Source organism: Aotus nancymaae, unplaced genomic scaffold, assembly GCF_030222135.1.
Source record: "Aotus nancymaae isolate 86718 unplaced genomic scaffold, 86718_ANA_hifiasm-v0.15.2.pri h1tg000018l, whole genome shotgun sequence".
In the NCBI taxonomy this organism is placed as follows: domain Eukaryota; kingdom Metazoa; phylum Chordata; class Mammalia; order Primates; family Aotidae; genus Aotus; species Aotus nancymaae.
The window spans coordinates 15,478,807-15,491,926 of record NW_026988430.1 but is presented as its reverse complement, the minus strand read 5'-3'; the positions used below and the strand labels follow the sequence as shown (position 1 = coordinate 15,491,926).

The following is a 13,120-nucleotide window of genomic DNA, read 5'->3' as shown; positions in this document are numbered from 1 at the left end:
GGAGAATCGCTTGAATCCAGGAGGCAGAGGTTTCAGTGAGCCGAGATTGCACCACTGCACTCCAGCCTGGGCGTGAGACTTTCTCTCAAAAAACAAAATAAAACAAAATAGTAAAAATCATTGTATGATCCATATTTGCTAAATACATTCACATATATGGATGCTTCTACTTATGAAAGTCACAAATGTACACATCTATCCTGACCCAACTTTTAAACTTTATTTTTATATTTTTGTTTTTTAAAATATTAAATGCTTCACAAGTTTTTTGTTATCCATGCACAGAGGCCATGCTAATCTTCTCTGTATCATTCCAATTTTAGTATATGTGCTGCTAAAGTGAGTACATGAGTAAAGGTTTTAGACTAATCTTAACTGAGGTACTAAATAATCAGTAGTTTAAGCCTTTACTTGGTTGGGTTAAGCATTAAAGCCACAATCCCAATCTCTGCTTCAGGGGTCTAACCTTGATGCCGGGGAGCCCATGCGGCCTCCTGAGTTGCCTTTGAAGTTGACTACATTCCTGAAAATGTGGATTTAGGGACCTGCCCTGGGTTGTATTTTTCTCTGGGTCATAACTCTTCCGCATGATCTTTCTTTTTTCCTTGTTCACCACACCAGGTTCTTCCCTGTTCGGTCTAGCAGGCAGAGGTCAGGGAAGTATCACATCTAAATAGATTCCACTAACATTCCAAGGGAAATGGAGTGGCTCTTTCTGAAAAATAAAAACGTGCAAAACTCTAGAAAAGCCATGGGGGGAGAAATGTTTTCTCTAAAAGCCTTGAAGCTGCATCCTCTACTCTTAAGTGGGGAGCCCAGAAAAATCTTCCCAGTCTCTTATTCACCTTTTTTTTGAGATGGAGTTTCGCTCTTGATGCCCAGGCTGGAGTGCAATGGCATGACCTTGGCTCACTGCAACCTTCACCTCCTGGGTTTAAGCAATTCTCCTGCTTTGGCCTCCCGAGTAGCTGAGATTACAGGCATCCACCACCACGCCCAGCTAACTTTTTGTATTTTTTTTTTTGAGATGGAGTCTCACTCTGTCGCCAAGCTCGAGTGCAGTGGCGTGATCTTGGCTCACTGCAACCTCGGCCTTCCAGGTTCAAACAATTCTCCTGCCTCAGCCTCCCGAGTAGCTGGGACTACAGGTGCACACCACCATGCCCAGCTAATTTTTGTATTTTTAGTAGAGACGGGGTTTCACCATGTTGGCCAGGCTGGTCTCGAACTCCTGACCTCAGGTGATCGATCCGCCTTGGCCTCCCAGAGTGCTGGGATTCAGGCGTGAGCCACTGTGACCAGGCTCTTACTCACTCTTTTTATCCTCCCGATAATTTTTGGACTTAATGGGGAAAATGTGTTGTTTGAACACAAGGCTTGGCACATCCGGCTTCACATTCGCAGCCCATGCCCATCTGGGCCAGTTCTCTCATCACTAGCTCATTTTAGTGTATCCAGATCATGGCAGTTTACCCAGACACATCACGTCTTCTCCCACTCACCCTCCTACCCATTCCTGCCTCTATTTCTGAGGGACGCATGGTGGTAGAACCCTGCTGCTGCTGGATACAGCTAGAACAAATTTCCAAAACAAATTGCTTCTGAAGAGTCCCTCGGCCTGGTGGCTGAGCGAGGGAGAATTAAGTGTCAGCGAAGGAACTAAATTACCACCTATTGCTTCATCCATATAATTAAGTTAATAATTAAAACATGACTTGCAGGGGCCTCATCCACCAGGAATCGTTACATGCTTCTTTTTCAGACTATTGTCACAAAATAGGAAAATCACGTCGGTAATTGTTCTCAGAACTGCTTAGCAACCTCAGCTTTAATTGTCAGCCAGCTTATCAGAACATGCAGCTAATTATCGTGTCTCATACCTAGAATGTTTGGCATATGAAAGAATCCCGGAAATGGATCTTCCCTGCAGTGAAATTGAGTCAGATGGATCATTCCCAAGGGGGTTCACCCTGGGAGAATATTTCAGAATTTGCCTGCTGCTTCCTCGGACCAGCCTTTGTTAGAATGCACGATTCCATAATGAAAACTTCCAGATTTTCCATGGAGGAGAAGACCTCTTCCTGATCTTGTGGCCATTGTTACAGGATTGTCTATTAGTGGTAAAGTTGCTGAGCCAGTCCAGGTTTAGTGTTCTCATTAGTCACAGGTATTTGAATGCTCGTTAACAGTTCTAGGGGACATTTATGGGTGAGGACATAGAATAAAACACTAGGGACTGGGTGCGGTGGCTCACGCCTATAATCTCAGCACTTTGGGAGGCTGAGGCAGGTGGATCATCTGAGGTCAGGAGTTCAAGACCAGGCTGGCCAACATGGTGAAACCCTGTCTCTACTAAAAATTAGCTGGGCGTGGTGGCAGGCACCTATAGTCCTAGCTACTCGGAAGGCTGAGGCAGGAGAATCACTTGAACACTGGAGGCGGAGGTTGCAGTGAGCTGAGATTGCGCCACTGCACTCCAGCCTGGGCAACAAGAGTGAAACACTGTGTTAATAACAAAAAACAAAAAAACAAAAAATGCTGGATCTGGGAATGAAGAGATGAGTTCTATGGCCAGTTTTTCTGCCACTAGCTGTGGGCTTTTCTTCAAATCTTATCTCACTAAACCCCAATTTCTTAATCTGTTAAATGGGTAGGAGTGTAACAGCCTGAGCTGATGTGCCGTGGGCTGTGGGTCCGTCAGCAAGTACAAAGAGGTACGGCCATTGGAGGTTTTTTTGACTGCCCTAAATTGTTGCTTAGGTGTGAATTTACAAACATTATTTGTATTAGCGGTAACAGATGTCAGCCCAATCATCTCCCTGTGCTTGTGGACTGGTTTGGTGACCCACAGGGTGTCAGGATTTCTTCTGACAGCCTTATGGAATGTATCAATGAGGATAAACTCAAAAAATGTGTATGTGGAATTTCTGCCAACCCAGTGAGAATTCAGGCCTCTTAGAGTCCCACAGTGGCATCCAGCTCACTCCTCTGCAATGAACTGAAGGCTTCGAGCACACTTCAGCTGGTTAACACCAGGATGAACAGGATTGTCGTAAGTTGTGCCCTTAGGAACTGGGTGTTTTCTCTCACCACGGTGCATGTGAATCCTATTTTTAACATAACCAGGCTTGGCCTTGTATCCCAGTCCGTGCGCCTCGTATCTGAATTAAGGGATGGGAAATAAACTAGAAGAGAGAGCGTTGAGATAAAGCTCAGAGTCGTAAGGAAAAACGAACACTCAAAGAATTTCTCGGCAACGTGAATTTACTTAGGTAGAAGGGTGCGTGTCACATATGGAGTAATGGTGAGAGCACATGGAACAAAGGAAAGCAGGGGTTTTATTACCTGTAATGCAGGTTTTGCTTCTGTGTCTTTCCTCTATTGGCTAGGGTTAGACGGCACAATCTAAACTAGACCCGGTTGGCTAAACATTTAAACTTTTTTAGATAAGGTGGACAAGTGATGGGAGAGAGGGGAGAGGGGGAGGGGTCATCTGTGGCGAACTAGAGAGCCAGACCTTTCCCAAATAAGGAAAGGAATGTGAGCTGGTGGTGTGGCGTGTCTGGGCATGTAGTAAAATCAGAAAGAAGAAAAGGAGAAGAAAGAGACAGGGGTGGTACTTGGAATTAAAAAGCAAAGAGCAGGCTGTTTGAAGAGAAACCTTGCCATATCTCACAGAGAGTCACGCTAAGCGAATGTTTCAGAAAGAAAGGAAACGTTTTCTTTGACAAACACTCTTAAGAGGCCAGGAATAATGACTGAAAGATGTCCAGTAAACAACCCATTATGAGTATTATAATTTTTTGCTAACAGTAGCCTGAAAACTCCTTTAGTCTTCATGTGCTCTGTTACTTTGCCTGGCCTTGTATCTCTCAGAAGATAGTGCATTCTTCTCAGTCCACATCATGGGCTACTCAAACAACTAAAAGTTGGAATCCCCAGGACCCATCCTTAGTCCTTTTTCTTCTGGTACTCTCAGAACCTTGCTTGGCCTTGTATCCTTCAGAAGAAACCACATTATATCAGACTGCTTCTTCCTCCATGGCTCCTGGATGTACTTGGGTGTGCCCATCTTGGCTTACCCGATGGCTGCTGCTGGATGGAAAGGCTGCCAGAATCATTAAAATGCAGAAACGCTCTGTGCCGACTGGCAAACAGCCACCATCAAAGCCCCTCTTCCTGCATGTCTGGCCCAGTGCCTCCTCCCAGTGCCCAGAACCCTCCTTGGCTGCAGGTTTCCTCACCCGGACTCCCATCAGTATCGGCTAAAGTTTCACATCTGGTCCAGATGCCTTGTAACACAGCATTTTGTGGTTACCAAGGTCAGTTTTGTTGTCGTTATCAAGGTCATTTTTGAGTCATCAGTACGTGGGCCATGCCCATGGCTAAATGACATGTATTCCCTTAGGGAGGAGCATCACCCCCCTGATGAGTTAGTGGTTGTTTACACCCTTGACAAATAAAAAAAGGGTGAGATTCAGATTTTTCCATCTGTCTCTTTGTTTTTGGCCAGCTGGGTGGGGTCAAGCACAGATTCTGGCTGTGAGTGTCTATTAACACGTACACTTGTGCTTCACAAATACAGGAAATACCTGTCAATGGTAGAACCTTTGGATAATTCATGCAAGGATTAGACTGAAGATGACCTTCACTTTGGAAATAAGGAAATTTAATTACGAAAATATAATTGGAACACTGAAAGCACATAAATAAAATTATTTTTTGAGCACCCAAGTCACTCTTTAGGTGGTGACCACTAGTGGGATTGTGATTCTAGCTGGGTAGGCTGTGGGCTACTCATGTTAAGAATAGCAGTGAGACTGCAATTCTTTTCAAAGATCTTGTTGATTTCTCTGTTCGTTTATTGCAGGTGACTGAAGACTCGTTATATGTTTTCTCTCTCCTCCAGAGGTGATTTTTAAGATACTGTAATGCCTACGGCATATTTGTTCATTTGTTCAATAAACAGCTTTTGAGGATTTACTCTGTACCAGACATTTGTGCTAATTGCTGGGAATAAAGGCACAAAACCATATTTACTAAAGGAGTTTTCAGACTAGTGGATAGATGTGTTAGCAAAAAACAAAAAAAACCCACAAACACACACACACACACACACACACACACAAACAAAAAACCTATATAATACCACAAATGAGTTGTTTTACTGGAAATCTTTCAGTCATTTCTCCTGGCCTCTTAGGAATGTCTGTCAAACTCAACATTTCCATTCTTTCTGAAACATTTGCTTAGTGTGACTCTCTCCTCTGGTTTCCTTTCTGTTTCTCAGGCTGTTTCTTCTCAGTTGTGGGCTACCTGTTTTAGTCAGTTCTCACACTGCTGATAAAGACATACTTGAGACTGGGGAATTTACGAGGAAGAAGAGGTTTAAAGGATTCAACAGTTTCACGTGGCTGGGGAGGCCTCAGAATCATGGTGGAAGGCAAAAGGCATGTCTTATATTGTGGCAGACAAGAGACAATGAGAATCAAGTGAAAGGGGTTTCCCCTTATAAAACCATCAGATCTCATGTGACTTATTCACTACCATGAGAACAGTATGGGGAACACTGCCCTCATGATTCAATTACCGCCCACTGGGTCCCTCCCACAATGTGTGGGAATTATGGGAGCTACAATTCAAGATGAGATTTGGGTAGGGACACAGACAAACTGTATCATTACCCAAAACAATTAAAAGTTGGAATTCCCCAGGACCCGTCCTAAGCCCCTTTCTCTTCTCATGGTCTGTGCTCTTCCTAGGACATTTCTTTCACTTCCATTGCTTTAATTACCATTGCTATGCCAATCTCTTAAGGGCTACCCTCTTCTAGAGCTATACATCCAACAGCCCATTGGATGTCTCTCCTTAGACATCTCACAGGATGCCTGAAACTCAATATGTCCCAAATAGAATTCTTGTTCTCTGATCTGCTCTCACCCCTCTTTCTATTCTTCTTCTTCTTGGACCGCACAGATGGAGAGAGACCCACTCTGGGCTTTCCTCAGGGTTTCCAGATCATGACTCCAGGCTCTTCTTGAGAGCTTTTCTTGCTTAGGTTTCATCGAATTTCTATGAATCCTTTTAATAAATCTCCACATTTCACTTAAGCTACATTGAGCTGATTTCTATTCCTTGCAGCCAAATAATTTTCACTCACATGCTGGCATTATCATGTTAAAAAAAAAATGTCAAACTTCCCTTGACCTTAGGACACAGCCCCAAATTTGGAAGCTGGACCCAAAGCCCTGACCAACTTGGCTTCTCACTGCTTTGTGCTCTGTTCTCAAGTCACCCTGGAAGACTTCCACTTCCTGGACACACTGCCCTGTCTTTTGTCCCTGCCCTTGTTTTCCTCCTGCTTAGAATATGCTTTGACTCCCTTCTCCACCTACTTGTGCCATGCGCTTCCTTCACATTGCAACATAAATGCCAGTTCCTCAGGAAGCCAGCATCTTGGCTTTCCAGGTGAGGTTGCTGCCCTCAAGGGGCACTCCCTTGACCCTCAGTATTTCCTCCCTACATTCACCTCCCCATCATACCTTAGCTCCATGAAGGTAGCAGCTGTGGTCTGGTTCATTCTCAGCTGTATGTTCAGCCCTTGGTGTTATGCCTGCCACAGAGACAGTGCTCAATAACCGTCTGTGCATGAATTGGTTATTGGGAGAATCCTGGAGAAGGAGCAGCCATGTTTGCCAGGAGAGCTAGGAAAGGTTTTGCAGAGGAGGTGGTGCCTGAGCAGAGCCTTAAAGGACAGACAAGAAGATCCCATCGAAAGCACTCTCAGGAATTCAGGGACACAGATAGGGCACTTCATGGGGATGGGGAGCCTGGGCTTTCAAGTCAGGTGCTCCCACTAACTGGGACTCAGGGCAAAGTCCTGGCTACAAGGGCTAGTGTGAAAATCAGAAAGGGCAAATACAGAGTAACAGGCACTACTTTGAATAAGCGGAAACAAGAATTATTTTCTGTAGATCTGAGCATCAACAGACGCTTTACACTGTTGCAAGGACTGCATTTTCTGAACAATAATGGAAACCCTAAAGTTGTTATTAATAATACTATTATTAATTATGATCATCAGAACTTGAAGCCCACAGTGAAGTACTCTTTCTCTCAAGAACTGGGCAATCCTTTTCCTTTGAGTTAAACTGAAATATTCAAAGTCATCAGAAAGATATAGAATAGTTCTCAGACCAGCATTATTTAAATGTAACTTGGTTGAATATATTTACATATTTAAAAAGAGCATGTAAATCAGATAATTAAGGGACAGGAAAAGCAGTCACAGAGGCAAACGGGCTTGACTCCGCCTGTGCAGGGAGGAATGAGGAGGGCAGTTTAGCCAGCAGAAGTGATGGCTTTCTGTTTCTGAGGCCAGCCCTAGGATTCAGGGATGTTCTGAGGATGCCAGTAATTGCTCCCTGAGGTCATCTTAAAGGGCCTGCCTAAGCCACAGCATCTGATGAGACAGATTTTTATAGCAAACGCCCCAGCTCCTGGCCCCTCCATCTTGACTGTGACTGATAGAGTTTAGAGTGAACACCAGACTGAAGCTGAGCTTATCAGTTCTGTTGTGTTCAGACCTTTGCATCAGGGATAGGAAGACTGACACAGTTGGCTTTTGGGGGAACAAGGCTGGAAGGTTGAAACATCACGGGACAAAAGCTACCATCTTGGGATGGCCTTGTTGAAGGCTTGTATGCACAGAGATGAAAGCAAAGTCATGTCTGCAAGAAGAAAAGAATAAATAAGACGTTCACAGAAAAGAAGTAAGAGGAGGAAGGGAAAGAGAGAGAGAGGAGAGAAAGGAAGAAGGAGAGTTAGAAATGCCATCTACTAAATTTTTGGTTCCACGAAGCCTCACTCTGCTTCTAAATAGCTGTCTTTTTTCACTTGAGCCTTGGTGAGTAGAGCCAAGGCTCTATGCTCCACACAACCATTTCTAACTAAGATGAGGTTTTAGCTGACAGCCTCAACTATTTCAGGTTTTCCTGGTAAGATCTTCCCAGTGTGAGTGAAAGGGGCAGATCAGGCTGCATCAGCCAGACATGGTCAGGCTGGGACTCGAGCCCAGGTCTGCTTTGTAGATTTGTGGCCTACCACCATGAAAGCTGGGACCTTGTTGTGCAATAATGTGGTTCTGCATGTGGGTGGCCTAAAACAATGTCAATTTATTATCTTGATTCTTTAGTTTGGAAGTTCAACACTGGTCTTGCTGGGATGAAATGAAGTCATTATCAGGGCCGATTCCTTTTGGTGGCTCTTGGGAAAAATCCATTTCCTTGTGCATTTCCGGCTTCCAGAGGCTGCCCACATTCCTTGTCTTGTGGCCTCTTCCTCCGCCTTCAAAGTGAACAATGTGGCATCTTTCTGACTCTGCTTCCAGTGTCACAGCTTTCTCCAAATCACTCTTCTTTCTCCCTCTGCTCCATGTGAGTACACTGAGCCTACTTGGATAAATCAGGATGATTTTCTTATCTCAAGGTTAACCAATTAGCAACTGATATTGTTTGGCTCTGTCCCCTCCCAAATCTCTTCTTGAATTTCCACGTGTGGTGGGAGGGACTTGGTGGGAGGTAATTGAATCATGAGGGCAGGTCTTTCCCACGCTGTTCTTGTGATAGTGAATAAGTCTCATGAGAGCTGATGGTTTTACGAGGGGGAGTTTCCCTGCACAAACTTTCTCTTTGCCTCCTGCCATCCATGTAAAATGTGACTTGCTCCTCCTTTGCCTTCCACCATGATTGTGAAGCCTCCCCAGCCATGTGGAACTGTGAGTCCATTAAATCTCTTTTTCTTTCCAGTCTCACGTGTGTCTTTATCAGCAGCATGAAAACGGACTAATGCAGCAACCTTAATTCCCCTTTTCCATATAACCTAACAATTCACAGGGCTAGGGAATGAGGGCATGGACATCTTGATGGGGAGGGAGCATTATTATACCTACTCCATGCAACTTGACAAAGAGGGAGTAAAGAACAAAATGCCAGTGTGTAGCATTCTTTAAAAATACTCATTTTGGCTTAGGAAGCGCTGGCGCTCAATTAGTAAACTTGTAAATTTCTCTTCTCTATTTGGCACGTTGTGATCTTCTGAACCCGGGCTTTAATGAAAAACAGCATGGACTTTCCATTCCTTTGGACCTGAGTTCAATCCTACCAAGCCTACGACTTGAGCATGTGTGTTTAACTTCTCTGTACTTCAGCTTCCTCCTCCATAAAATGCAGATAATGATAGTACCATTTGGAGAACTAGATGAAATCAAATATGGTTTAAGAAAACATCATAAATGCCTATGTTTTTTGCTTTCCTTCCTTTCCTTTTTCTTTCCTTCCTTTCCTTTTTCTTTCCTTCCAGATCTTCACAGCCTGGAACCATGAACTGAATATACCAAGAATGCTCCTGAGTGAGAAAAGACCCACATTGTCTTGGCCACGCTATGTCTCAGCTGCAGAAGTGACCTGGTGCTAGAAATCTGAAACTAGCATTACACTGGGATGACAATTCATAGTCTCCTCCTGCTTTTTCTGTGCCATATTTCAGGTCTTGTTATCTCTGGGAGTGTGAGCCATCCAAGGCCTTCTTTTTGTCTTTTTTTTTTTTTTTTTTTCTCACAGCGTAAAATGACAAGAGCCAGGAAGCCAAGGACGGGATGTTTTGGAGGCTGCTAAGTAGGAGCTGCCAGGACTGTGATCTCGTGGGCCTGTCTCAGTGATGGGAGGTAGTGAAGAATTTCCAACGGACTGCATCCAGGTTATGGTTACAGCAAGCTTTCCCCCCATCCCTTTGAGCAACTTATATTCCTTTTTTGTGTCTTTTTGTTTTAAAATTTATTTTAAGTTCTGGGATCCACGTGCAGAATGTGCAGGTTTGTTATATAGGTATACATGTGCCATGGTGGTTTGCTGCACCTATCAACCCATCATCTAGGTTTTAAGCCCTGCATACATTAGTTATTTGTCCTAATTCTCCCTCTCCTCTTGCTCTCCACCCTCTGACAGCCCCGGTGTGTGATGGTTCCCCTCTGTGTCCATGTGTTCTCATTGTTCAACTCCCACTTATGAGTGAGAACATGCGGTGTTTGGTTTTCTGTTCCTGTGTTAATTTGCTGAGGATGATGGTTTCCAGCTTCATCCATGTCCCTGCAAAGGACACGAACTCATTCTTTTTCATGGCTGCATAGTATTCCATGGTGTATATGTGCCATATTTTCTTTATCCAGTCTAACATTGGTGGGCATTTGGATTGGTTCCAAGTCTTTCTTATTGTAAATGAGCAACTTATATTTCTTTAAAGGATTCATTGCCTGCTGTAACCAGAGCCATGGGCTTCTGATGAAAACTTCTTATTTTCCTTTATGTTTGAAGGAGCTTGGCTGTCTTTGTCTTCACCCTAGGGGTTGGGATGCAATGAAGCGAAGGAGTTTCTATGTTGGATTGTTGCAGGAAGATAGTCCAGTTGGATTTAAATGGTGTCGTTATGGAAATGCAACCAGTTCAGGTAGCAAAGCCTCTGCAAAACATCCTAGAAGATTACTCATGTTTTAGCTGAAAAAGCAGTCTGCTGATTAGAAAGTATGACTCCTCAACTTTCCTTTCAGTTTTAGACACAGTAACCATATCTCATTGGCAGCTCACAATGCATCTTTATAGACATGAGCACTTCTCTTGCGGCTTGAGTTTCCAGGAGAGTCTCAGAGTCAGACAGGCCAGTGTAGAAATCCCAGTTTTCCTGAAACTAGCAGTCACTTAACCTTTCTGAGTGTCAGTTCTCTAAACTGTAAAATGGTGGCACCAATCATGATTTCCTTGGATTGCTGTCCTTATTAAATACCCCCAACATGGCACCAAGCCCTTATTAAGCACTTGGAAGCTAATAACCATTTCTTCTTTATTTTTTTTCTTTACTTTTGCAATCGATCCATTTCTTCTTTTTTGGGTTCTCTGGGTATAATGTTTATATACACCTTAGTTAAAATGGCTTCTTTCATTTAAAAATCTAATATGCACACGTAGAAGGGTATTCACAGAAAAGGATGCACCTACCTTTCCTTCTCTGGGCACAGTAGACATTTGCCTTTCCAGATTTGGAAATGAAGGAAGCAAGATTGCCTTTTGGGGAGTTAGGCACAGTGAATCACAGTACAGATATGCGAAATCAGCTGAAGGAGGAGGCACAGCTCCATGTGAACAAGGCCCCATGGCCTCCAGATTGAATATATTACCGTCAAGAAGGGATGTGTCCCTCAGAGGAAGGAATTGTCAACTCTGGAATAAAAAAGAAATGTGGTTACCAGAGGCAAATATCAGCAGAATCCATCCTAGGATATTCCACTTACCCAGTGACTGGACGAGTTCCGGTTTTGTCAGGGCAGAGAGTGGGGCCCACACATTTTAAATGACTCTGGTCTCATTAGCAAGACCATCCTCCTTGTGGAGTGAAAACATGGAGCTATCTCAGCTGGATGCCCGAAGTGCTGGATGATTAAACTTCCTTCGTTCTGACTTGAGGCTCACCAGAAACTTTCAGTCTGTGATTTGGCTTCTCTTTGGAGTCTTCCTTTGGGGAGTGGTGGGGCTAATTCTATGGAATTTGAGATTTTAGTTCTCAGCGCCAGTAATTTCTCACAGTAAATGAAGGAATTGGCATGCTGGCTTTATCTGTCAGTGTTCTGTGCTTGGTTAAAGTGTCTCTATTGAGAGATGGATCCCTTTTCAGATTCTGTAGCACCCAAGGAACAGATCTAGGATGATGGAAAATTCCCCAAGGTAAGCCATATTTGTTTATGAGACATCCTGGAAGATAGTCTGCTGGCCTTTCCTCTTGGTGACAACCATCTGGCATTTCAGAAGAACATTTCTGACTTTGACACTAACCGTACTCCCCCTCCCTGCTCCATCTCACTCAATAACAGCCCACAGTGTTGGTGTTACATGCTAGAAAGATCCTGGGATTTGGAACCAAACAGACCTGGGTCTGATTCTGTTTCTGCTGCCTTCTTTCTATATAATATTGGGCATGTAATCTAATGTATCTGAACATCAGTTTCTCCATCTGTAAAATGAGATTCCTCATAGGGATGTCACAAGGATGCAGGTGACGAGGCTCAGCAAATGCAGCTATGATTATCACGTACATTGGCGAGGACTCATTGATGTAGAATGATGGTCAACTGTGGATCTTTCATCCTAATATGTACCGCAGATCTGTTATATGTAATGCCTGCTTACTAGCTTTCAATGATGTGTCATCCTCATTGCCTTTCCTGGGGTGAGCTTCTCCTTAAGGAAGACTAATGGATTTCCGCACCTAAGAGCTCAAGGATCTTGCTGAATTTTTATTTTCTCCACAGACTAATCAAGTTGCAATACCTCAGTCTGGCTTCACTGCTCTAGGCATTGGTCAGATTAGGTTGTCTCTCCTCTCTGGGCAAGACTGTGCATTGATTGTTTTGATTATAAGGGGAGAGTATTTTAGCACACCCAGAGATGAAAACCATCACAGTTTCAATTCTGGCTGCATTGTTGAGCAATAGTCAGGTGGCATGCATGGCTTCTATCCTTCTGCATATTATTTTTTCAAGGTCTGAACACACTGGAGCTTCCCTAGAATGCCTCATGATGGTTAATGGGTGTGGAGGACCTTTGCCTATGGCCTCAATTTGAGCCCCTGCAAGTATAAAGAGGCAATGATTTTGGTGAAGCAAATTTGTTTTAAGGGTATGAGCATATATGTCAAAATTTTTTCTCCCTTAAAGTAGAACTTATTGATTTGAAGTGGCATAGTACTTCATGGTACTCATAGTACCTCATTCAGTACCAGAGGTACCATTCAATCAGAACTTTGACAACTGATTTGTCAAATGAGAAAGCAGAAAACAACTTCATTCTTTTTTTGCATCTGCCCATTTCTACCTGATCTCTGTCCCTGGAAGGCATTTTGGGTGAACGCAGTTGCTTTTGTGGTCACTCTTATACAATAACAACAACTTTGATGTAATAATGCTACTTGGCTACTTAGAGGTAAGAGAAAATCTAGTCCAGTCTAATATACAAACTCCAGACTTTCCTTCCATCATTTGGTCTATTTCAGGTTTGGAAGTCATAGTGGGGGAAAT

At 43.6% G+C, this 13,120-nt stretch overlaps 1 non-coding gene across 1 annotated transcript; it reads right to left on the bottom strand.

Moving 5' to 3' along the window:
• Nucleotides 1-241: 241 nt before the first annotated feature.
• Nucleotides 242-347, bottom strand: LOC135275826 (U6 spliceosomal RNA). Its single transcript, XR_010343397.1, has one exon. It is a non-coding gene; the product is annotated as a U6 spliceosomal RNA (small nuclear RNA).
• Nucleotides 348-13,120: the final 12,773 nt, after the last annotated feature.